Consider the following 24661-nt stretch of genomic DNA (forward strand, 5'->3'; position numbering starts at 1 on the left):
TTAATGCAATTATGTTCTTTTAAGGGTGCAAGGCGTTATTCGTTCCACAATGTTAACATTAATCAATATACTTAAATAGTTGATCCCCACTACCTCTAAATCTCTTAGCATGCAAGCCTTCGACCTCATCAAGTGTGCCATGTCAGCATCCACTAACAATACATTTAAGCCATGCCGACCACATCATGTCTTTATCACCAATAACTCTATTTAACTCTATTTTTTTTTACATCCAAGCAATCCAATTCATCAAATGTGCCACATAAGAATCCACTAACAATATTTCTCATCCATGTAAAAACCACATCAACATGTCTATTTCATTATCAATTGACATATGTAGTACATTGGAGATTATTTAATTTGTTTTCTTTCTAAAGGCTGTTGATGTGCATCAATTTAATTGCTTCAACTGATATGGTCAACGACACATGGGTACTTTTTTGTTCACACACAATGCAAGTACAAAAAAAACTACGTTCAAAGATAGTAGCATTTGATTTACATCATTTCCTTCATATATAATTCATTTTAAATTTATCTTTGAAGTCCCACTGCAACGCGCGGGGAAATCACCTGGTTAAATCAAACATAACACCCAATAGCCAGCAAATGCACCTCGGCATTGTGGCAGCTCTGTTTTTTTTAGCAACTTGTGGCACTTTGTTAGTGTAGATTATGTTTTCCTTACAAGTTAATGCAGATTATGTGAGCATGAACGGGATTTTTGTTTTTGAGGCACACTCATTGAACTGGTGAGAGTGCACAACGTTCGACTCCTTCAGTTTGCAGTAACCCAGTAAAAAGCCCAAATGCTAATTAGTGCAGCTGCAAAACAAAGGCCCATGACGCTTCTCTCTCAGCTCCAAGCTCCAACAATTAAGGCCCAATACCACACTCTGCTCAGACCCTGGCCATGGGGCACCGAAGGTGCAAAACAGAGGTCACGGCCGCACGGCCGGGGCTCGTCGACGGCGGCCAGGAAAGAAAGCCGCCGCTGGGCCACGGGGAGAATAGAGTGGATTCTATATTCCCAATGGAGTCTGGGTGGGAGGGGGAGAGAGTCCGGCGCCGACGCATCGCAGTTGGTCTTGGTCTCTCCGGGATCCGGCAGTTCTCTTCTCCCTGGTCCATGCCTCCTTGCTTCTTCTTTCTTTCTCTCTTATTGATATTTTTCCGATTCAATCGGCTGTTAGTTCACCATTAATTTGATTAGAATGGGGAACGCAATCCTGCTGATTAGCATGTGATGTGACGGAGACTGACTGTATGTCTGTATGCAGACTCCACTGATGATGCAACTCTGTCTTAACGAAGTACCAAAGCAGAGCTGCAGGTAAGTGAGGTCGCCGGTCATTGTTTCGCGGTTAGTGACAATCATTCTTCTTAAGAATCAAAGGATTACAATGTGAGGAGTGACGATTCTTCTTAGGAATCGAACGATTACAATGTAGAGAATCATTCGTCCTACTTATTTACTTACAAACACTGCAATGATGCCACTGTCATGATCCTCTCTTTGCTGCCCGTGTGCAGAAACTGGAAGAGCAGTGAAACTCCTCTGATTCAGACCCCCCCCCCCCCCCCCAAAAAAAAAAAAAAACTGTCACGATCCAACGTGCATCAATCTTTTCTTGTCATTTTTTCTAGGAAAAAAAATATGTGTGGCTGAGTCTGTTGGTCGCCCCCTCAAACCATCGAGCACACGGCGAAGAACAGCCAAATCCTTTCCTTTCCTTTCCGAGGTCATTGTGACTCGGGTATCTGACTCGGAAGCGCAAAGGGTCGCCCATCTCTTGAACTGCTCGCTAGGATCCTTTCCTCTCAAATACTTGGGCTTACCCATCTCCCCGCTTAAGATGTTGGCCAAAGAGTTTGCCCCGGCTGTGACTAAAAGTTGGCAACAAAGTTTTGCCGTGGCGAGGACGCTATAATTCTCAGGCAGGCAAGGTCGCCCTTACCAACTCCTGCCTTTCCCCTCTCCCGATGTTCCTAATGGGCTTTTATCTTCTGTCTGATGGGACTCACGCTGGTTTCGATAAGCACAGGGGTGCCTTTTACTGGAATTCCTCCGATAACAAACGCAAATATAGGATGGTCAAGTGGGATCTCATTTGCAGACCTAAGAACATGGGGGCCTTGGCATCATCAACATCAGAATCATGAATAAGTGTCTCTTGTTAAAGTGGTGGTGGAAGATCATGTTCCTGGATGATCGACCTGCTTGGCTTAACCTTCTCAAAGCTAAATATTTTCCCCTCTCGAGTCCTATGTTCGCTTCCTCTTCTGGAGGCTCTCAATTTTGGCACCAGCTTGTTAGTATCAGACCGATATTTCGGTCCCTGGTGAAATTCGTAGTCCGTAATGGCAAATCCACGCGTTTTTGGTTAGACTGGTGGGTTGGAGACACCACTCTTGCGGTGGCTTATCCGACTCTGTTCTCCTTTTGTGATAACCCTGAGATCTCTATCTCTGAGCTCTCGGCTCAGGGTTGGGTTTTAGATTTCCGGCGCTCTCTTTCCCCTGTGGAGTTGAAAGATTGGCAACGCCTTACTGCCTGCTTCCCCCTGCTCTCGGAGGAAGAGGACTCCGTTTTTTGGCCTCACACCCCTTCGGGGCGTTTTACTGTTAAGTCGGCGTATTCGCATCTCATCGCTGGTGTTCACACTGACAAGTTTAAACTTATCTGGTCCGACCGCATCCCTCCTAAGATCAAAATCTTCCTTTGGCAAGCTCTTCGTCGCAAGCTCCCAGCGGCTGACCAGATTAAAAAGAGGAACGGACCGGGTTCTCATAGATGCCAACTGTGTGGCGCCCTAGAGGATACAGAACATATATTTTTCCAGTGCTCCTTGGCTAAATTCATCTGGAGTTGCATTATACTTTGGCTGCATGTCCCTTGGAACCCTGCCTCTTTGAGGATCCTCGGCGCTGTATCAATACTTTAGCAGGCCGGTCTAAGCGGGTTTTCATGGTGGGCTGGGCAGCGATCTGTTGGGCACTTTGGAATACTAGAAACAAGTTCACTATTGAACACATTTTCCCGGCTAACCCTGTGAGTTGCTTATTTAAAGCTAATGTCTTCTTGCAGCAGTGGAGATCATTGACTAAGGATGGGGACTTTGAGGCTTTCGACGATATGCTATCCAAGATGAAATCTACGGCTTCTTCTCTACTGCGGCAGTCCAGGAGGACGGTTTCTTAGTGTTTCCGAGATTCGTTTGGCTGGCCTGCGTGCCTTGATAGGCTGGATGCCTTGTACCCATACTCTCTATTCGTGCTGTGTTAAACTTATGTGGTTTAGTCTGGTGGTTGTGACTCTGCCTGGTGGCTTTATCTATAAAGTCGGGCTCGGGCCTCTTATCTAAAAAAAAAGATCACTGAACTTCACTTGGACATGAGAATCGTCAAACCGGTTAATGTAGGCGGACGCGCATGGAGGACGTTTAGGGGTTTGATTTTGCTATGCCCAGCTGAGGATGACCTGAAGAGGCCGCTGATCATATATTTCGTCTTGAAATAATCAAAGGAGAGTACATAGATGAAGCCACTGATAATTCATCTCATCGTTGGTTGTCATGATTCTCTCTTTGGTGCAAAAACTGGACAAGCAATGAAGTTCTTCTCAATCGAAACATAAATAAAACGTCATGATCCAACATGTATGGATCTTTTCAGCCTGTTGTTGCCTCCACGAACCCTCGAGCCCTCGAGCGCACGGCAAAGAATCGTCAAACATTTCCCTGTCGATTGTCTGAACACCACTTGGCCTTGTGGAAATTAATTTGACTAGACGAATGAACCTGCCCAGGTAGAGTCAGTCTCACTGAAACCCACTTGGCCAAGTGAGCATTTGGCCTGGTGCACATTTGTCTAGCTTGAATACGGAACCGCACCCATGATGGCTAGCTACAAGACGAGCCATCATCAAGCTAGGCCTCTCCCACACATAGGCCTGATCTAGTATTTCAAGCTTTGATCTAGCTTAGGAAACGCCAACGTGCTTAATTAGTGCTTGCCTGCTTCACCATGCCATGCATGATGTAGCTAGCTTCTTATCCAAAAGGAGTGAATGAGAGGTCACGGAAAATCACCACATATTATGTCAGGAAGTAAATTTGCATCCTTTTGAGTGGTGCTTGCCCCAATTTCTTCCTTCACGTCGCAAAGAAAAAAATATATTCCTTAATACTCCCTTCGTCTGGAATTACTTGTCTTAGATTTATCTATCTAGACACGTTTTATTGTTAGATTCATCTATATCTAGAAAAATCAAAGACAAATAATTTAGGACGGATGTAATACTTCATAGTTTTTTTAGGACAAAGCTAAGCTTTATTGAAGATAATCCACATGATGTGGGATACAAGTCGGATCATGGGGGTTGGCCAACCAGACGTGACGCCCCGGACCGAGATTAAGAGAGTGCTTAGCTAGACTATGAGCCTCACCATTAGCGGCTCGACTTTCAAAAATAAAATTACAAGTAAAACTAGATGCTCGGAGTTTCATTTCCGTGATAACAGAACCATAGGGCCCCTGACAACCCTTGTGTATGTCACTCACCACTTGCTTGCAGTCTGAAGAGACAATGAAACTTTGGAGGAGAAGGTCTGCAGCCAATGCAAGCGATTCCCTACATGCGATGGCCTCCAGTGTGGCAGGATCAGTTTGGCCCTCAATAACCAGTGCTGTATAATTGCCTGCGTCGTCTCGGCATACAGCAGCCGCCGATCCACCTCGCCCCCTAAGCACGGCGCCGTCGACGTGAATCTTAGCAAAACCCATTGGCCGAGCTGAGGGTCTTGCATGTGTTGGTCCCGCTGCTGGCGGGGCTCTTTGTGAAATCGCCTGAGGTTTTGCATGTATCAGTTGGAGCTCTGAGATGAACCTGTCCACAAAACAGTGTGTTGCCCGCGGGCTTTGTGTAGTTCCCTCGTGAATAAATTTGCGTCGCGCCGTCCAAATTGCCCACAAGGTAACCGCCATGCGAACAAATTTATCATGTGGTAAGCTGGCCATGAGGGTGAAGATCCAGTGTTTCGCATTTGGTTCCGTTGTGGCTATCATTTGATCAACAATCTCCTCTTCCTCCAATGCCCACACACACCTCGACATAGAACACTCAAGAAGTGAATGTCTCCACGAATCCTGAGAACCACATAAACCGCAAGAGCTAGTGTTGGACATGTTTCGATGTGCACGCACATCTTCGGTAGGAAGCGAGTGTCTAGCCAAGCGCCACATGAACATGAAAATTTTTGCTGGTACTTGAATGCTCCATAGCCATTTCCATGATTTTTCATCAGTGCGAGTACTTGAAGGACCCGCGCTACCCTCGAGCCAAGCTTCTCTTCGCTGCTTCGTTGCCACAAGCATTCTATAGGCAGACCGTACTAAAAAATTTCCGTTCCTTTCGAAATGCCAGGCCCAATAGTCATCAAAGTTACATGTACTGAGAGGGATCACCATGATAGCGGGTATATCCATGAGCAAGAAAATTTTCTCAAGCTTCTGCTTATCCCATGTGGCCGCTGTATGGTTAATATAGTCTGATGCCAGCCTTGGTGGATTCACCACTTTGCTACCATAAGCACGCAACATTTCATCTGTAGGAATCCAATTGTCCAGCCACACATCAGTCGAATTTCCACTCCCAATGCATTTAATAAGTCCTAGCTTTAACACTTCAACTCCATCCATAATTGATCTCCAGATTTGACTAGGATGAGATCTTAGTTGTGCTTGCAGTACCGTTGAAGTTGGAAAATAAACACTCTTGAGGATCTTGGCAGTCAAGGAGTCTGGTTGTTGTAATAAGCGCCAGCCCTGCTTTGCAAGCATCACGAGATTGAACAATTCAAAGTCCTTAAAACCCAAACCACCCATAGCTTTGGCTTGTGTCATATCCTTCCAAGAAACCCAGTTTGGTTTCCGGCGGCCATCCTTGCTGCCCCATCAAAACTTCCTTATGAGTATATTGAGATGTTCACAGAGACCCCTAGGGAGCTTGAAGCAGGACATAGAAAAAACCGGTACTGCTTGCGCCATTGATTTGACTAGTACTTCCTTGCCTGCGGTTGACAAAGTTTTCTCAATCCATCCTTGAATCTTGCTCCACGGACGGTCTTTCAGGAATTTAAAAGCACCATTCTTCGAACTTCCCACATCTGAAGGCATGCCCAAGTATTTCTCACTCAGGGTCTCGTTTGGTACTTGAAGCAAACCTTTCATTTCAGCTCTAACTGTGTCGGGAACTCCTTCACTGAAGAAAATAGATGATTTATCATGGTTAATTCGTTGTCCTGTTGCTTGACAATATATCTCCAACACTTGGTTGACCTCACCAGCTCCCACACTGTTGGCCCTGAAAAACAGCAGGCTGTCATCTGCAAATAAAAGATGGTTCACATATGGCGCCGAAGGTGCCACCTGTATCCCACGAAGATTTGATGACTCATCTCTGGATTTTAACAGGCACGAAAGACCCTCTGCTGCTAACAAGAACAAGTATGGGGAGATAGGATCTCCCCGTCGGATGCCTCTTGAAGGTGTAAATTGTTGTAAATTTTTACCATTGAACATTACTGAAAATTTCACCGATGTGACCATGCCCATGACAATGTCCACCCAACTTAAGCATTATGGCTTGAAGATATGACCACTCTACCCTGTCATAAGCTTTCATCATATCCAACTTGCGAGCGCATGACTGTGTTTTCTTTGCTCTGTTCCTCTTCATAAAATGCAAACATTCATAAGCTGCAATTATATTATCAGTGATCAACCTTCCGGGTACAAAGGCAGATTGCTCTGGAGATATAATATCGGGCAAAACTAACTTCGAACGGCTTGAGACCACTTTGCATGCAATTTTATATAAGACATTGCATAAACTAATTGGACGGAATTGAGTCAGCTGATTTGGATCTTTTACCTTCGAAATTAGTACTAATATGGTTTCATTTATGCTCTCAGTCGACTCGGTTCCTTCAACAATGCGCAGCACCATATTTGTTACTTCTTCCCCACACACACCCCAGTGGCGCTGAAAAAAGTGTGCTGGGAAACCGTCAGGGCCAGGTGATTTGATGGGGAACATCTGAAACAAAGCATCCTTCACCTCATGCCGTGTATAAGCAGCATTCAGATGGGCATTCATATCACTGGATACTTTGCGGGGAACTGCCCAGATAACCCTCTCCATATTTTGGACTCCCTCGGAGGTATACAAATTCATGTAAAAGGCATTGACCATGTTCTCCATCTCATGAGTGTCTTCCGTGAGGCTGCCGTCCGGACGCATTAGCGCCTTAATCTTATTCTTCCTTCTCCTCCGGCTGGCACGGAGATGGAAGAAATAAGTGTTCTTATCCCCATGGGATAACTAGTCTGAGTCGAGCTCTTTGACGCCATAGAATCTCCATCCGGTGGTATAATTCAACCAATCTGTCCATAATTTTTGTTTCCACGTGAGTAGGGCTAGACCTACCAGTTTGTGCGCGCAAAGTGTCAAATTCAGACTTTAGTTTTTTAATCTCCCCAAGTACTGAGCCGAACTCTGTCCGATCCCATGCAGCCCGTCCTCTTGAGAGTCCCTTTAGCTTCCCATGCAGCTCGGGTACTGTGGTTGCTACTGAATCATTCCAGCTTCCCGAGACTAATTCTGAAAAACCAGGGTGCCGCTCCCACATTAGCTCATATTTAAAAGATCGTGGCCCCAACCTGAGAGCTTGGTCATCAGCTAGTGTTAACAGGATTGCTGCATGGTCCGATGTCGCTGTGTTCTTATGTTCAAGCTTCGCTGACGGGAAGGCAAAGTAACCACTCCGGAGACGCCACACAACGGTCGAGTCTCACGCGTGTAAAGGTTCCTCCAGCAATCTTTTTTTCAAACGTCCAAGGGTTCTCTTGGTATCCGATGTCCGCTAGCCCGCAAGTATCAAGTGCGTCGCGAAACGCATCCATCTATGCCTGACTCCTGTTACCAACACCTTCGTGTTCAGTAGCATGCAATATTTCATTAAAATTGCCAATAACTTCCCATGGGAGAGAGCTCGAGCTAGTAATGCCTCTCAACATGTTCCACGTCTTATATCTCTCGCTCACTTGAGCTTCTCCGTAGACAAATGTAAATCTTGCCTTCGAGCCAAGTAAAGAATCAACTTCAGCATCCACATGGCACTCAGAGTAACCGATAATTTCAAGCTTTGTTGAATCATTCCAAAAAATCCCTATACCACCACTTCTACCGGAACTACTAACTTCAATTTTTTTATTGTAACCAAGAGTATCAACCAAATTCTCCACACGACTACCCTCTAACTGAGTTTCAACAATGCATACAATAAAGGGGGCAAACTGCTTCGCCATATCGCGAAGCTCACTAACTGTCGCGGGTTTTCCTGCAGCACGACAGTTCCAAGTTAGTATACTCACCGGGTCCGGCGGCGCCCCTCATTGGAGCCCGCCATGGTTGGTTTTGCTGTAGAGCCAGTTCCGTCATTGCCATCACTTGCCTTTGCCCGCATGTTCTTGAAAAACCAGTACTGACTATAGGGTTTGTTGATGTGCACCCGCGCCACTGCAGTCCATCTTGTCGCATTAGGCGGTGCCTCTTTCTCGTCATAGACGATGTCGTCCAAATCTTCCTCACGAAGCCCTAACTCCGCCATCATCTTCCCAATCTCATCAGCGGGGTCTACTCCGGGCGCCGATGCCGAAGTCGAGCCACCCGATGCCATACACTACTGGAATCAGCTACTTTGCCATCTGCCAGCTCTTTGCCGTCAGCTAGCAGACGGCAAAGAAGCTCTTTGCCATCAGCTACCAAAAAGCAGACGGCAAAGAACTGGCTGATGGCAAAGACCTAATTTGCCATCAGCCAGTTCTTTGCCGTCGGCTAGCGGACGACAAAGATTCTTTGCCGTCGGCTAGCGGACGGCAAAGAGGGAGGGGCCCCACTGACGAGCTGCTAAAAAAAACCTAACGGCCCCCCCTCTTTGCCTTCCGCTAGCGGACGACAAAGAGCAAAAAGGCGGACGACAAAGGGGGGCGGAAGGCAAAGAGGGAGGGCCCCACTAACGTTAACGGCCGCGCCCCACCCCGCCCCTCTCTCTCTCTTTCTCTCCCCAGTTACTCGCCGCCGCCCCGTCGCCCCACCACCCCGCCGCCGCCCCAGCGCTCCACCCAGGTGAGCTCTCTGCCTCCTTTTTTTTTCCTTTTTTCTGTTTTTTTAGTTTAGGTTTATGTTTAGTTTAGATTTAGTTTTAGTTTTGTTTTAGGATTAGTTTTGGGTTTATAGGTTTAGTTTTAGGTTTAGATTTAGTTTTTTCCTTTTTCTGTTTTTTTAGTTTTAGGTTTAGGTTTAGTTTAGTTTTAGGGAAAAAGAAGAAGAGAAAAAGAGGAGAGGAGAAGAAGAGGAGGAGGAGGAGAAGAAAAAGAAGAAGAGGAAGAAGAAGAAGAAAAAAGAGGAGAGGAGGAGAAGAAGAAGAGGAAAAAGGAAAGGAGGAGGAGGAAGAAGAAGAAGAAGAAGAAGAAGAAGAAGAAGAAGAAGAAGAAGAAGAAGAAGAAGAAGGAAAAAAAGGAAGAAAGGGAAGAAGAGGAAGAAGAAGAAAAGGAAAAAAAGGAAAAAAAAACCCGACCCGACACGGTACCCAGACCCCGACCCGGCACCCCTACACCCCGACACCCCGACCCCGAGCCTGACCCGACACCCTGACCCCGACACCACATGCCGACCCCGAAACAACACCCCGAAACAACACCCCGACACCGACACGGCACTACCCCGACATCGACACGACACCCCGACCCCCTCGACCCCGAAACAGCACCCCGACCCCGACACGGCTCCCCGACACCGACAGGACACCCCGACCCCCGACACCTCCCGAAAAGGTGTTCTTTGGCCTTCCAGAGGCCGACAGGGTCATATATTTGTGAATTATTAGTTAGGTCATATATTTTTCGATTTTGTTATGAAAAACATCATATATAATTGTGTTGATCATGTAGTTTTAAATGTGCAGTTGTTTCATCGCTGCGATGTTTGGTGTTCGACGACCTCGCCGTGCGTTTGACGAGCTCTGCCCCTTCGTTCGTGGGTGAGCACAAATGACAAGTCCTCCTCCCCCATTAATTATTTGATCTATTCCGATGAAACTTGATAGCTAGCTATATATGTGTCTTGAATCATCAGTATGCGTAACCAATATGTGTCTCCCATTCGAAAGCGTCATAGTTATAAATATGCATGCATTTGCATATTTATAACCTTGATTCTTTTGAATTGTCCAATGCTATCCATGGACAGCCCGAGTATGTGTAGATTGGGTTCGTTTTCCCATATGCTTTGCTCCGGATCCGACGCATAAATTTCGTCAGTGCCTCCCCTGTTGTTCTCCGGGTACACATCCTCTCTGTTTATTGCAGAGACGTGTATCAGGAGAACAGCGGGGAGGTGCTGCCAAAATTTTGCGTCGGATCTGGAGCATAGCATGGGAAAATGAACCCAATCTACACATACACGGGTGGGATTAGGACCTATCATTACCTATTAGAGTGTAGGTTGCATGGACGTAATAAAATTGACAAAGTAGATCAACTGATGAATATATACATGGTGAATTACATATATAATTGTTGTGTGTCCAGTAGCTCTAAAAGTCAAGATGAGTGACCGTGCGTGGGTGTATACCGGTCACACTGGTCAGAACAAATGGAGCGCTGAATGGTTCACAAAAACCAAGGGGTTTGTGCAAGCCGCATTTGCAAATGGCCAAAAGAAAACCTGGTGCCCCTGTTTCCGGTGCGGCAATTGGGAAAAGAAGACAAAGGCTGAAATGGGCAAACACCTGCAGAAGAGTGGTTTTACGCCCGATTATACGGTGTGGACATTTCATGGTGAGTCTGCCCAACGTGACCGAGCTGAGGTGGATCGTCGTCGCACCGACGAGCATGGTACCGGGATGGAAAACATGGTGCAAGACTATGATGATGCTCGGGATTCGGACGAGGAGATGGAGGAATCTGCAAAGGCCTTCAATGAAATGTTGGAGTCTTCAAAACGTCCGCTCCACGAGCACACTAAGCTTTGTTAGTTGGATGCCATCTCACAAGTAATGGCTCTGAAGGCTCAGTTCAACTTGGGGAGAGAATGCTATGACGCAATTATGACAGTATTTGGACGCTTTCTACCCAAAGGCCATGTAATGCATGCAAACCTGTACCAGTCGGACAAAATCCTCCGTGCACTGAAGATGCCCTATGAGAAGATACATGCATGTGAGAAAGGATGTGCCTTATTTAGGCTTGACTATGCGGACTTAAACTATTGTCCCATTTGCAAGTCTTCCAGGTATATTGTGGTAGACAACGACAATGAATCCGACATCACCCCAGAGGAGGAACAAGAAGAGCCGGAACAAGAAGAGGTTACTGCGGCGGATGACCTGTCAATGCTTGACCGATTACGTCAAGGTGGCCTTGCACATGTTGATGCCAATGAACCCTATGAGCCCATCATTGATTATAGTGATGATGATGATTATGCATTTATTGATGATACTGATCGAGATTATTAGTAGTGTCAGGTATTCAATTTTTTTATGTTGTACTTGATGATGATACACTTAAGTGATATACATATTATTATTCATGTTGGTACTTTTTTTTATGTTGTACTAATTTCGTTTATTCTTTGTCATGGCAGGTGTTGAAAGATGGTGGGCGCTGGTCGGGAGCGCGCCGAGGCCCCTTCTTCGTCGGCGCGTGGTGTGAGGTCTTCCATTCCACACGCACCTCTCCGCCGAGCGTTGCTGGACAGTATCGCGACACCGCCGGGCCCTTCTTTGTCGACCGCGGTGCCCAGCAGGGGACGAGGTAAGAAGAAGAGAGGAGGTGGAGCACGTGGTCGCGGGAGAGGAGGTAGGGTGACTCTTACGGCGCCTTCCTCGCCGCCGCCCCCAGCTGTTTCACCCGAGCACGTGACTGCTAGGGTGGACTCGTCTGAGGAGGAGGCTGCACGGACTCCGGTCCACGAGCCTCCGGTCCACGGGTCTTCGGCCCACGAGACCCCGAAGGAGCACACGTTTGGATGGGGTACCTGGTCGGGTTAGCCTGAGGAGCCGAGTGGCCACGCTGATGATGGCGGGGAGCCGAGTGGCCATGCTGATGATGGCGGGGAGCCGACTGATGAGGAGGGGGAGGAGGGGGGCAACGTCTACCAGCGTGGTGCTACACGGCTCCCGTCCGTGCCGGCGACCCGCGAGCAGAGGTGGTTGATTTTCCCTGATGGGGAGAGGTAAGTGCATTTAACCTTTTTGTACCTTCTGCATTCACGTTTCTTCAAATAACTGATGTGTTGGCCTTGTCATGCTGCAGGGGTTGGGACCACCATGAAAGTGTCCGCCGGCCCAACTCCGTCCTTGGAGTTCTGATTCGGCAAAACTTCCCGGGGTTTGTCACGTTGCCTGGTGAGGGTCGGCTTCCAGAGGTTGGATTGACTTGGGAGCACTACTTGGCTGCCCCGGCCCCGCCGGGTGAGTTTAGCGACGGTGTCTTGTGCAAGACGAGGGCAGACGTCATGATCAGAAAGTTCTGGGTAATTGCTCCTTTACACAATTAAAAATCTTCAACTAGCTAGTTATTAATTGTACTAATCAATATTGTTTCATTTGATTGCAGACATTCTACAGGTGTGAGGAGGGATACGAGGAGGAGGCGGGTCATGTTATCCACAAGGAGTGCAAGCGCCTACTTCAGAACTTACGGCATGAGGTTCGGGTGCAGGCTGTTCGAGACTACTACGCCGGGCGTGGTATCAAGAAGCCCAAGCAGGAGTGCCGCGATAAGTTCTTGAGTAAGGAGAAGTACATGAAGATAATTCTTAAGGCCTTGTACTTACTTCCTTCATTTAGTAATTCATAGCCGTAGCGCTCAAGTTTCTATTTGCTAACTTAGGCCCCTCCGAGATGGTGTGCGGATCGGATGGATTGTTGGGAGGTGTTGGTCAATGTGTGGTGCTCAAAAGAATGGCTGGCCACCCACAAAGAGGCCAAGGACAAACGTGCCCAAATGGAAGGTGTGCCACACCACCAAGGCAGCTCCAACTTATTTCAGTACGGGCGGAACTGGGTATGTGGTTTGCTTCATGATTCATGCAATTCATTCATCATGCTAGCTTTAGCCCTTTAATTACTAATTTACTTTGTTTCTCTCTTTCAGGCATGCTACAATAAGGCGGATAAGGTGCCAGAGGTGTACGACCTGTATGCCATGGCCCACACTGGCCCTTACAAGAAAGTCAAGGCATTCTCTGCGTCTGACCTCGATGATCCAAAGAACTTCACCAACATCTCCGCCCATGACAAGCTCGTGCAATATAGAGATCAGGGGAAGGCGAGGAAAGGGGAGGACTTTAACCCGAGCCAGGGTCCCATTGATACAGAGCTGCTGATGATATCTGGTGGCGGGAGGTCCCATGGCTCCATAGCCATGGGAGATGGACTTATCCGTTGTCCTAGCACTCTCGCGGAGATCAAGGCGCGCCAGTCGAGCTCCGATCCTGAGATAAGGCCTCATGAACGGCCAGTCCAACTCGCCTTCAAGGTTAGTTATACGTACTCAGCTATCTTTCTCCATTACATTGTGTGCGCTTCCATCAATTATTACAAATGGTCATGTGAGTGGTGTTGCAGGCTGCTATACAGAGTGAGAGAGATAGAACGGAGAAACTTCTGGCGGAGGCGGCAGAGAGGCAGCGGGAGTTGGAGGAGAAGACAACAACGATGTTGGAGCAGGAGAGGGCACGGAATGACATGCAGGCAAGGGCCATGTACGAGCTCCTTGTGGTAAGTTTCTTCTGCAGATTACTTGTTAGTCTTAACATTTGAGTCTCATTACTAACTAGTATGACTCTGTCGTGAAAACCAAATGTGCAGTCTGTGTGCGAGAAGTCCGGTCAAACCGCTCCGCCGATGCCAGTGATTGCTCCTGGGAGCACGGTGAGTTTAATTTGAATGGGCATTACTTGCTAGTCTTAACATTTGAGTGTCATAATGCTAACGAGAAATTGGAAATGATCTTTGGTGCAGCTTAACTCCAGAAACGCATCGCACAATCCTTCTCCAGCTACCGGCGCGAGCCAGCCTGCTCCTTCTCCAGCTACCGACGTGAGCCAGCCCGCTCCTTCTCCAGCTACCGGCGCGAGCCAGCCCGCTCCTACACCTCCGTGATCACGATAAGTTTCTCTAGTGTTTTGCTTAACAAATGCATAAAGACCTAGACTTAGCTTTATTTCTTCCAATATGCTTACCATAATGACCTAGAGTTAGCTTCTTTTCCTCCAAAATGACTTAATAAGCTTACTGACCTCATAAACCATCCATTCTACCTAAGTTAGCTCTAAAATAACTCATTTTACCTTAGTTAGCTTACAAGTGATCCAATTTATCCAAGTTAGCTCTAAAATGACCCATTTTACGTAGATTAGCTCCTGAATGATTCATTTTACCTACGTTAGCTTTAAAATGACCCATTTCACCTAGGTTAGCTCCAAAATGACCCATTTCACCTAGGTTAGCTCCAAAATGACCCATTTCACCTAAGTTAGCAAAAAAATGATCCATTTTACCTTAGTTAGCTCAAAAACATGGCATTTCACCTTAGTTAGCTCATAAACGACCCATTTCAACTAAGTTAGCTCCAAAATGATCAATTTCACCTAGGTTAGCTCATAAACGACCCATTTCACCTAGGTTACCTCATAAACGACCCATTTGACCTAGGTTAGTTCATAAATGACCCATTTCACCTAGGTTAGCTCATAAACAACCTATTTCACCTAGGTTAGCTCATAAACGATCCATTTCACCTAGGTTTGCTCATAAACGACTCATTTCACCTAACTTAGCTCATAAACGACCCATTTCACCTAGGTTTGCTCATAAACGACCCATTTCACCTAGGTTTGCTCATAAACGACCCATTTCACCTAAGTTAGCTCCAAAATGATGCATTTCACCTAGGATAGCTCATAAACTACCCATTTCACCTAGGTTAGCTCATAAACGATACATTTCACCTAAGTTAGCTAATATATGGCATATACTTCTTCTTCTAGTCTTCTTCTTCTATTCTTTTTCCTCTAGTCTAATTCTTCTTCTAGTCTTCTTCTTCTAGTCTTCTTCTTCTATTCTTTTTCCTCTAGTCTAATTCTTCTTCTAGTCTTCTTTTTCTAACTTTCTTATTTGTCATTTTGCAGGTTTCATTCACTTCATGGAAGCCAGCTTCCTATGATGGATTGCTTGCTTTTTCTTGTTTTTTTTCCTTTGATGCACTTCTTGTATTCTGCTCGCTTGCTATGATGAAACTTTGCATATTGTAATATGTATGGATCGATGGAACTATGTGCAACCTACTATGTATGTATGGATGGATATATATATATATATATGTGCTGGATATTTATTATGTTGGATATATATGTGCTGGATATATATGTGCTGGATATTTATGTGATGGATATATATGTGCTGTGAAATATTTGTTGTGATAATTGTTGGATATAAGAAAAACAGAACAAAAAAGAGGCAGTGCAGGCTCTTTGCCGTCCGCGGCAGACGGCAAAGACCCCTTTGCCTTCGGTGGCAGACGGCAAAGGGGGCACGTGGCGCCCACCTGTACTTGCTGGGGATGGACCATTTGGCCAAATTTGCCTACCGTGGCGGACGGCAAAGCCAAGCTGATGGCAAAGACTTTGCCTTTGCCGTCCGCTGGGCGGACGGCAAAAAAGAGCGGGCGCTGACGTATAGCTGACGTCGTCTGGCGGACGGCAAAGAGGCGCTCAAATTTGCCGTCCGCTGGCGGACGACAAAGGCCGCCGTTAGCCGCCTAACGGAGTAACGCTAGCGGACGTGCAACATTTTGCCGTCCCCCATCTTTGCCGTCAGCCGCTGTAGGCAAAGGGCTCTTTGCCGTCCGCCATAAAAAGCAGACGGCAAAGGACCTGTTTGCCGACCCTATCTTTGCCGTCACTGTTTGCTGTCCGCCGCGCACGGCAAAGTGCTTTGCCGTCAGCCGTCCCTGCCTTTGCCGTCCGCCATGGCAGACGACAAAGTACTGGATTCCTGTAGTGATAGCTTGAACCCTAACCCGATGAAAAACTAATCGGGTGTTGCAGGAACCCTATCTCCCTTCTCGCGTCCGATGGATAAGCCAAGGCCGGGCGGTGATCCAGGATCACCCCTTATTCAGCCCGAGTTGATTCACAGAGGCGATCGGGGGAGGGAAGGAGAGATCTCAATGAGGGCGATAAAATTGCCTCGAGAGGAAGAGGAACCCTAACCAGAGGGAAAAGATGTGTGTAATACTTAATAGCTAGCTACCACTATCTTCACATGGACCAATGTCTCAAGAAAATATCTTGGATGTGTCAGCACCAATAATCTCCATATACAAGTTAAGATACCAAAGCATCAGAGGATTACCTTAACTGTACTGTGAACCCCATCATGAATGTACTGTACTGTATCAACTTGTTTTCTAGATTTTCAGACACCAGTGAGTTCCATTTCATATGCACAAGAAGATAGGACAAACTAATTAGTTATCTGGACAACATAGAAATTTGTTGCATTAACTGGAAAATTTATTACATTGATAATGTTAGCGTATATCTTAGCTGTAGCAAGCTCCAGTATACCCAACATTGATCCTGGATGGCCCCAGTTAATTGGTATATAGCGAAACCAGCATAGGGATTTTAATTATAGAAAATCAACCTTCAGAAAAATCCAACATCCTTGTATAGTTGTTTTGGTAAATTAAGGCAACTTTAGAAAGAGGTGTTGTGCAATCTCTGGGATTCCCATCTACTGAGAGCAGCAAGCAACTGGATTTCGTTTTGGTTGCTCTCTAAAAACCTGTTACAGCATAGTCCCTGAATGAAGGCAAAACAGAGCAACAGAGCATAAAATTGCAAAATTAAGATGATGCAACAACGCATGCATAGATACATCTCTAAATAATAAACATTAAATAGATCTCCAAACGGCCGTGTGGACATTCTCTCTTTGGTGGCCATGCCCATGCGCAAAAACTGGAAAAGCAGTGAAAGTCTTCTGATTCAGAACAAAAAAACATTCATGATCCAATACTACACTGCTCAGAGCCTCAGACCCTGGCCCTGGGGCACCGAAGGTGCAAAACAGAGGTCACGGCAGCATGGCCGGGGCTCGTCGGCGGCGGCCAGGCTGAGCCACCGGGAGAGGGTGGCGAGCAGAGAATAGAATGGCTTCTTGGTTCCCAGCGGCGAGGAGCGGGTGGAGTCTGCGCGGGGGAGCCAACGCATCGCAGTTCGTCTTCGTCTCTCCGAGATCCGGCAGTTCTCCGCTCCCTGGTCCATGCCTCCTTTACTTGTTCTTTCTTTCTTTCTTATTAAGATTTTTTCGATTCAATCAATTGGCAGTTCTCCATTAATTTGATTAGGATGGGGAACACAATCCTGCTGATTGCCTCCTGCACCGGCGCCATGTGATGTGGTGAAGAACAGCAGACTGACCGTATGCAGAGTCGACTGATGCTGCAGGTTAATGATGCCTGAGGAATCATTTGTCTCGTGGTTAGTAGTGACAATCATTCTTCCTAAGACTTGAAGGATTAAAATGTGGGGAATGACAATCCTAACCAAAGTCTAGTATCCAAAAACGCTCTTATATTATAAAACATAGAGAGAATCTTAGAATGCAGATAGTACCATAAGTTCTTAGCTTTAATTGCTGTCGCATAATGACGAGAAGAACGCTAATCTAACTGGAAATTTTCCTATATCAAACGACACTTCACCTTTTAGAGCATCTTCAGTAGAAGATGTAGATGTAAACATAACTACTTTTCGCATTTTTGGGGCAAAAAAATGCTGCTCCAACAGATAATGTAGATGTAAATTTTCCGAAGATGTAAACTACAACCCCTCACAGTGCAAATTTTCATATCCGCCTAGAGGAAATGTAAAAATGCCGGTCGCGTGCCAACCGCCAACCGCCTTTCCTTTCCCTTCCGCGCGACCAGCCGCCACCCGCCCGATTCCTTTGCGGCCAAATAAGCACCAAATCGCCGACGCCGCCCCCCGCCCGACGGCCGCCAGGCCCGCCGTGACTTCATCCCCCGCCGCCTGCTCGATCCCCTTTCCACCGCCGTCGTCGGCGGCCGATTACGGGCAGCTCCGGCATCGCTCCGAGCTGCCGCTAACCGGGTTGGCTTCCTTTCGACCTCCCCTTTGCATTCTTCCCCGCTGCCGGCCGATTCCGGCCATCCCCGCCAACCCCGGCTAGCTGCAGCGGGAGTGCGACCCGACCTGCAGTGGGAGTGCAGCGGCCTCGTTCAGCAAACTGATGGCAATGGGGCGGCAGCGGCGGGGCCTGAACCGAAGCTCACGCTGCGGCTGCAGATCCTGAAGAAGGTGGCCAGAGGGTTGGGCATGCATTTTCAGCCGCAACCATGAGCTCGAGCGGCAGCACCAGGCCACTTGGTCGCCGAGCTAATCTCTGAACTTGCTGCTGTCCGGTTTCGACAGTAGGTTCAGTGCACTAGTTTTATATCTTCAAATACATCATCTATTGGAGTTGGGGTTTTACATCACAAATATACATCATATGTTGGAGTTGGCTTTTGTTTTAAATGTAAAAATCATTTTTTGGTGATGTAAATTATATAACACCTAGTTTTACATCTTCAAATTTACATCAAAGATGCTCTTAGTGGGCTCATTTTCTCTGATTATTCCCACTGCGTGCTCTCCCCTTTCCCCAATAGTCAACAATTACTCCATAACATACTCATTCCATTCAAGGCTTGCACGAGGACTCGGTCAACAAATGGCAGCTGATCATGACCCAGCAACAGCTCTCTTGGCATATGCAGTATAAAAGGGCCCAACTTGTTGAATATACAAAATTTTGTCTCTGATTGGTGCTTCGGTGCTCATTTCTGAAAAAAAAAATCAAGTTGGTTATGGCATTTTCTTTTCTGTTTGACCGTCTAACCTGAGCCCCCAAATAGTCAGTCAAAAATGATTCTTGGCTTCTAATAACATAAATATTTGTATTCAGAATATGAATAAGAATATTTTTTGTATTTGGTAATTTCCAGAAATCGTTCATAGATATCCTGATAGTTGATCCCTAAACTTTACAAAAGGAGAAAGAAGTACAAATGAAATCCAAAATTACTTCCCAAGGTGCTCAGAAGATTAATAGACACATGACTAAATATGGCAAAGAAAAATGTAATAACTAGATCTTGAACTATGCTTTCAATTAATCAAAGAAAGTGTTGTTTTCTTAATAAATGCATAATGAAGTTGTATTTAATAGCATAGTAATAAATATTTTAATACAAAATTGAAGTGCTCATGCACCTTAGACATATGAATCGTTGGTCTAGTATGTTGTAAGATTGGTAATACTAAATAGCTAAAAATGTAATTACTCACATTTTAGGAAATTTGACAGGTCAAAGTCGATCACTAGTGCCAATAAAGAAAACGGATGTACTTTAGTGGTTTGTCATAGTCAATGATGAGATGACAACCATCGTTCCTTTTTTTAAGTGCGCATGACAGGGATTTACACATGACCTGCCTGGGGTGGTCTTCAACTGGGAACAGATGGGCACTATATATGTATAGAAGTTCTAAAGAAAATATGCCGCCTAGCAGCCTTGCTTGTTTTTAGCCATTTGGTCTATATAGTATGGGTTCACCACTCTCACTTGTGTACTGGAGAGATCGACAAACAGAGACAGCTCAAAATCAATGGCCGCCGAATGCATTCGCGTCGTCGTACTGCTGGCACTGCTGGCCATCTCCGCTTCTTCTCCATTCCCGGCCAACGCCAACGGCACTGACACGGACCTGGCGGCGCTGCTGGCTTTCAAAGCCCAGCTTTCCGACCCTCTCGGCGTCCTCGCCAGGACATGGACGTCAAACGTGTCCTTCTGCTGCTGGGCTGGCGTCGCATGCAGCCGCCGCCAGCCGCGGGTCGCTGCTCTGTCCCTGCCTGACATGGCTCTCCATGGGTCAATTGCTCCTCACCTCGGTAACCTCTCTTTCCTCTCTGTCCTCAATCTCACCAACACTAACCTCACCGGCTCCATCCCAGCCGACCTTGGCAGGCTACGTCGCCTTAGGTACCTCATTCTCAGTCGGAATAGCCTATCAAACACCATTCCTCCCGCCCTAGGGAACCTCTCGAGGCTCGTGTCTCTTGATCTAGGTCACAACCAACTCTCCGGCCAGATCCCTCCTGAGCTGCTGCTGCGTTTGCACAACCTTGGGAAAATTGTTCTAACCCGAAATAACTTGAGAGGTCAAATACCATCCCATCTATTCAATGACACGCCTTCCTTGACATATATCGACTTCGGAAACAATAGCCTATCAGGTCCTGTGCCGAATGATCTTGCCTCCCTGACCATGCTTGAGGTCTTGAGCCTGCAATTAAATCAGCTTTCTGGTCCATTGCATCAAGCCATGTACAATAAATCCAGGCTGCAAGTCATGGCACTAGTAGGCAACAACAACCTAACTGGGCCGATTCCAGATAATCAAAGTTTCAACCTCCCAATGTTGCGTTACTTTGGCCTCGCACAAAACAACTTTGTTGGTCAGTTTCCACCAGGACTTGCATCATGCCAGTACCTGCAAAAATTAACTTTGTCTGTGAATTCTTTTGTGGATGTTATACCAACATGGTTAACTAAATTGACGCAGCTTGAAGCTCTCTCCTTGGGTGAGAACGACCTTTCTGGCTTGATCCCAGCTACTCTCAGCAATCTTAGCAATCTTAATTACCTGGAGCTCTCTCGCGGTAATTTGGAAGGAGAAATTCCACCTGGAGTTGGTCTAATGCAGGAACTCTCGTATCTGCATCTCGAAGCCAATAACTTAACAGGCAAAATTCCAGATTCCCTTGGCAATTTAACCAAATTATCTTTCCTAGTATTGGCCACAAATCAATTATCCGGTCGTGTACCAACAACACTTGGAAACATTGCATCTCTGGGCATTCTTTCTCTGTTAAGGAACAATTTAGAGGGCAATATTGACTTCTTGTCAGCGCTCTTTCCAATTGCATCCAGCTCCAAGACCTTGCTATATCAAGCAATTTTTTTGTGGGCACCATCCCTGACCATGTGGGAAACCTCTCCACAGGATTAAAAATTTTCCTTGCAGATCACAACAAATTAACTGGAGGTATTCCAGCTGCCTTCTCAAATTTAAGCAGCCTTTCCATGATAGATCTTTCTGAAAACCTATTAACCGACGCAATTCCAGAATCTATCACTATGATGGAAAATCTCGTGCATCTTGATGTCTCTAGCAATGACATGTTAGGACCTATCCCAACACAAATTGGCATGCTCAGGAGTCTGGAAAGGTTGTATCTCCAAAGAAACAAATTGTTTGCCTCTATACCAACCGGTATTGTTAATCTAAGCAGGTTAGAATACATCTCGTTATCCAATAACCAGTTAGGTTCTCTGGTACCGGCAAACTTATTCCAGCTTCCTAAACTCATTGCACTAGATTTTTCTCATAATTCCTTCGCTGGTGTAGTACCATCCGTTGTTGATCAGCTAAGTCAAGTGGTTGGAATGGACTTCTCTTTCAACCTTTTGACAGGAGCCATTCCAGATTCTTTTGCAAAACTTAAGATGCTATCGAACCTAAATCTATCACACAATGAATTCGAAGGCGCAATCCCATACACGTTTGAGCATCTAGTGAACTTAGCAACATTGGACCTCTCCTCCAACAATCTCTCCGGTACCATTCCAATGTTTCTCGCCAACTTTTCCTACTTGACTACCTTGAACCTGTCCTTCAACAAACTAGAAGGCCAGATACCAGGTGGAGGAGTTTTCTCAAACCTCACGTTGCAAAGTTTGACTGGGAATGCTGGGCTATGTGGTTCTCCAAGCCTTGGATTTTCTCCTTGTATTGAGAAGCATCCCTATCGTAATAGAAAATTGCTAAAAATTCTACTCCCTGCCATCGCTGTTGCATTTGGAGCTCTTGGAATTTTCTTATATGTTTTGATTAGAAGGAGACATAAAAGAAACAGCGAGGTTAAATCTTCAACCGATCCATCTGATGTAATATGCCACCAGTTAGTTTCCCATCATGAGCTCAGTCGTGCTACCAACAACTTCAGCGACAATAATTTGTTAGGGTCTGGTAGCTTCGGGAAAGTATTCAAGGGCCAGCTCAGCAGTGGCCTAGTGGTTGCAGTAAAAGTGCTAGACATGCATCAGGAAAAAGCGATCAGAAGTTTTGATGCTGAGTGTCGAGTGCTGCGCATGGCACGGCACCGCAACCTAATAAAGATACTCAACACCTGTTCCAACCTAGATTGGAGAGCATTAGTGCTTGAGTACATGCCGAATGGAAGCTTAGAGGCACTCCTACACCACTCTCAAGGCGTAAGGCACTTCGGGTTCCTTGAGAGGTTGGGTGTCATGCTCGATGTGTCCATGGCAATGGAATACTTACACCATGAGCATTATGATGTAGTCTTGCACTGCGACTTGAAGCCTAGCAATGTTCTGTTCAATGAGGACATGACGGCTCATGTGTCAGACTTTGGCATTGCAAGGTTGCTACTAGGTGATGAGGGATCCATGATCTGTGCAAGCATGCCTGGAACAGTTGGGTACATGGCACCAGGTATTCAACTAGTACTTGTTGTATCGCTTAATTCACTTCCTGATTTAGAGCATACCATTTCTTAGTGAGAACTTGTTACCAATCAATTCACACAAAAAGGAAAATTGACCAATGATGCTCTCGTTATTGTTTGTGAACTTTGATGAGCAGAGTATGGATCTTATGGGAGAGCATCGCGGAAGAGTGATGTGTTCAGCTACGGGATCATGCTCCTTGAAGTGTTCACTAGACGCAGACCCACGGATGCTATGTTCGTCGGAGAATTGAGCCTTCGGCAATGGGTTCATCAGGCGTTCCCTGTAAATCTTGTTCATATCGTTGATGGTCAGCTGCTGCAATCCTCCTCCTCCACTTCAAGTTGCAGCTTGGATGGTCGCTTTCTTGTGCCTTTATTCGAGATAGGCTTGCTCTGCTCTACCAGCTTGCCTGACCAAAGAATGACTATGGGCGATGTGGTAGTGAGGCTAAAGAAGATTAAAAAGGAGTATATTGAATGGACACGGGAGATGGGGAGTGCGGCACGGTGATTGTTCATATGGATATGTTGGCTCTATGTCGTTTATTTATGAACATCATTTTTTATATTCGTGTCGAATATATTTGTATGTAGGGGGTTGCGTGAACTTTGAGTTGTAATTGGTTTGGATAGATACGAGTCATGTAGGAGTCAGACATGTTATATCCTATGCATCTTATATATTGAGGGGCCACCACACATTGTAACCCATGATGACTTGATAGCAATAGGTACGCCTGGGAGCTGGCGGCTTGTGCCGGCGCCCAGGCGGCTGGTGTTACGGCATTTTTGGGAGGAGCGTCCATAGTCATTACCACGGGGATGTAGCCATATCGGTGAACTTCGTTAATAAATATCATGCCTCGGTGTGCCGCCTATGATCTTGCTCGTGTTTTATTATAACAAGTGGTATTGCGAGCAAGGTTGCGAGAAGGCTATGTGGAAGATCAACATGATGTTAAGGATCATGCTTGATGGGTGCCAGGAGACGTATCATTGGCAGAAGGTGAAGCACGGCGGCGATCGCAGATGCGGTCGATGGTGTCAGACACTTCGGGAAAGAGGCCTGGACCGTTTGGTGGGCTGCAGTCGGTAAGGATAGGCTAGGTTTGGCGATCGGACCAGCGTAGTGACTGTTGAAGATGTGGTGATCAGCCCGGGAAATTACAATGCTTGGGTCATTTTACAAGTACAAGAGGATGAAAATTATATATCATTACTTATCCACTTCTCTTATAAGCTAGAAACCTGTTTTTCATGGTGATTTTAGCTTGGGGTTGTAAGAAAAAGTGTTTGTCCCTCAATTTTAGCAAATTTGAAAGATCAAGTTTATTGGTAAACTATGGTCTGCTACTTATTGTATTATGATGTTTTTATATGTAGCGTCTTCCAACATTTTAAATATCTAGGTAAAATATTTTAGTCTATACAATTCTAAGTTTTAACAATACAAATATCCTGATAGTGGACGCACTAGAGTACAAGACCGGACGATCTTATGGAAGGTGTTGACTGTTGTGTGATGTTGCACAATATGATTGTGGAGGATGAGAGTGATGATGTATGTAATGTAGATTTTGAGAAGTATGGAGAACATGCCCACCTCCTGGACCAAAAGGCAGAGCATGTTTCCTAGAGATGCATTGGCAAATATGATATCAACATGTACATGCTACTCAATGATCTTGTCGAACATTTCTGGATTCATCATAGAAACAATTATATTAGTGATGTTGTTTGAATAATTTTATGTCTGAAAATACTCTATATTTTGAATAATTTTTATGTCTGAATTATGTATTTTAAATTTTGAACTATATTTTGGTTTCTCCAATGATGACGACACCCACCTACCCAAGCGCCACATTTCCTACACAAGAGGCTTGCTGCAGCCTGCCGCTTCCTCCTCTATGAGG

The 24661-nt window shown here is 45.9% G+C and overlaps 1 long non-coding RNA gene and 1 pseudogene across 1 annotated transcript; both read left to right on the plus strand.

Moving 5' to 3' along the window:
• Window positions 1–925: 925 nt before the first annotated feature.
• LOC125513132 lies at window positions 926–3350 on the plus strand. The gene is made up of 3 exons (XR_007285691.1): window positions 926–1128; window positions 1284–1336; window positions 3092–3350. It is a non-coding gene; the product is annotated as an uncharacterized LOC125513132 (long non-coding RNA).
• Window positions 3351–19521: 16171 nt separating this feature from the next.
• LOC125515613 lies at window positions 19522–23621 on the plus strand (annotated as a pseudogene).
• Window positions 23622–24661: the final 1040 nt, after the last annotated feature.

The sequence above is a fragment of the Triticum urartu genome, chromosome 6 (genome assembly GCF_003073215.2).
Source record: "Triticum urartu cultivar G1812 chromosome 6, Tu2.1, whole genome shotgun sequence".
Classification (NCBI taxonomy): Eukaryota; Viridiplantae; Streptophyta; class Magnoliopsida; order Poales; family Poaceae; genus Triticum; species Triticum urartu.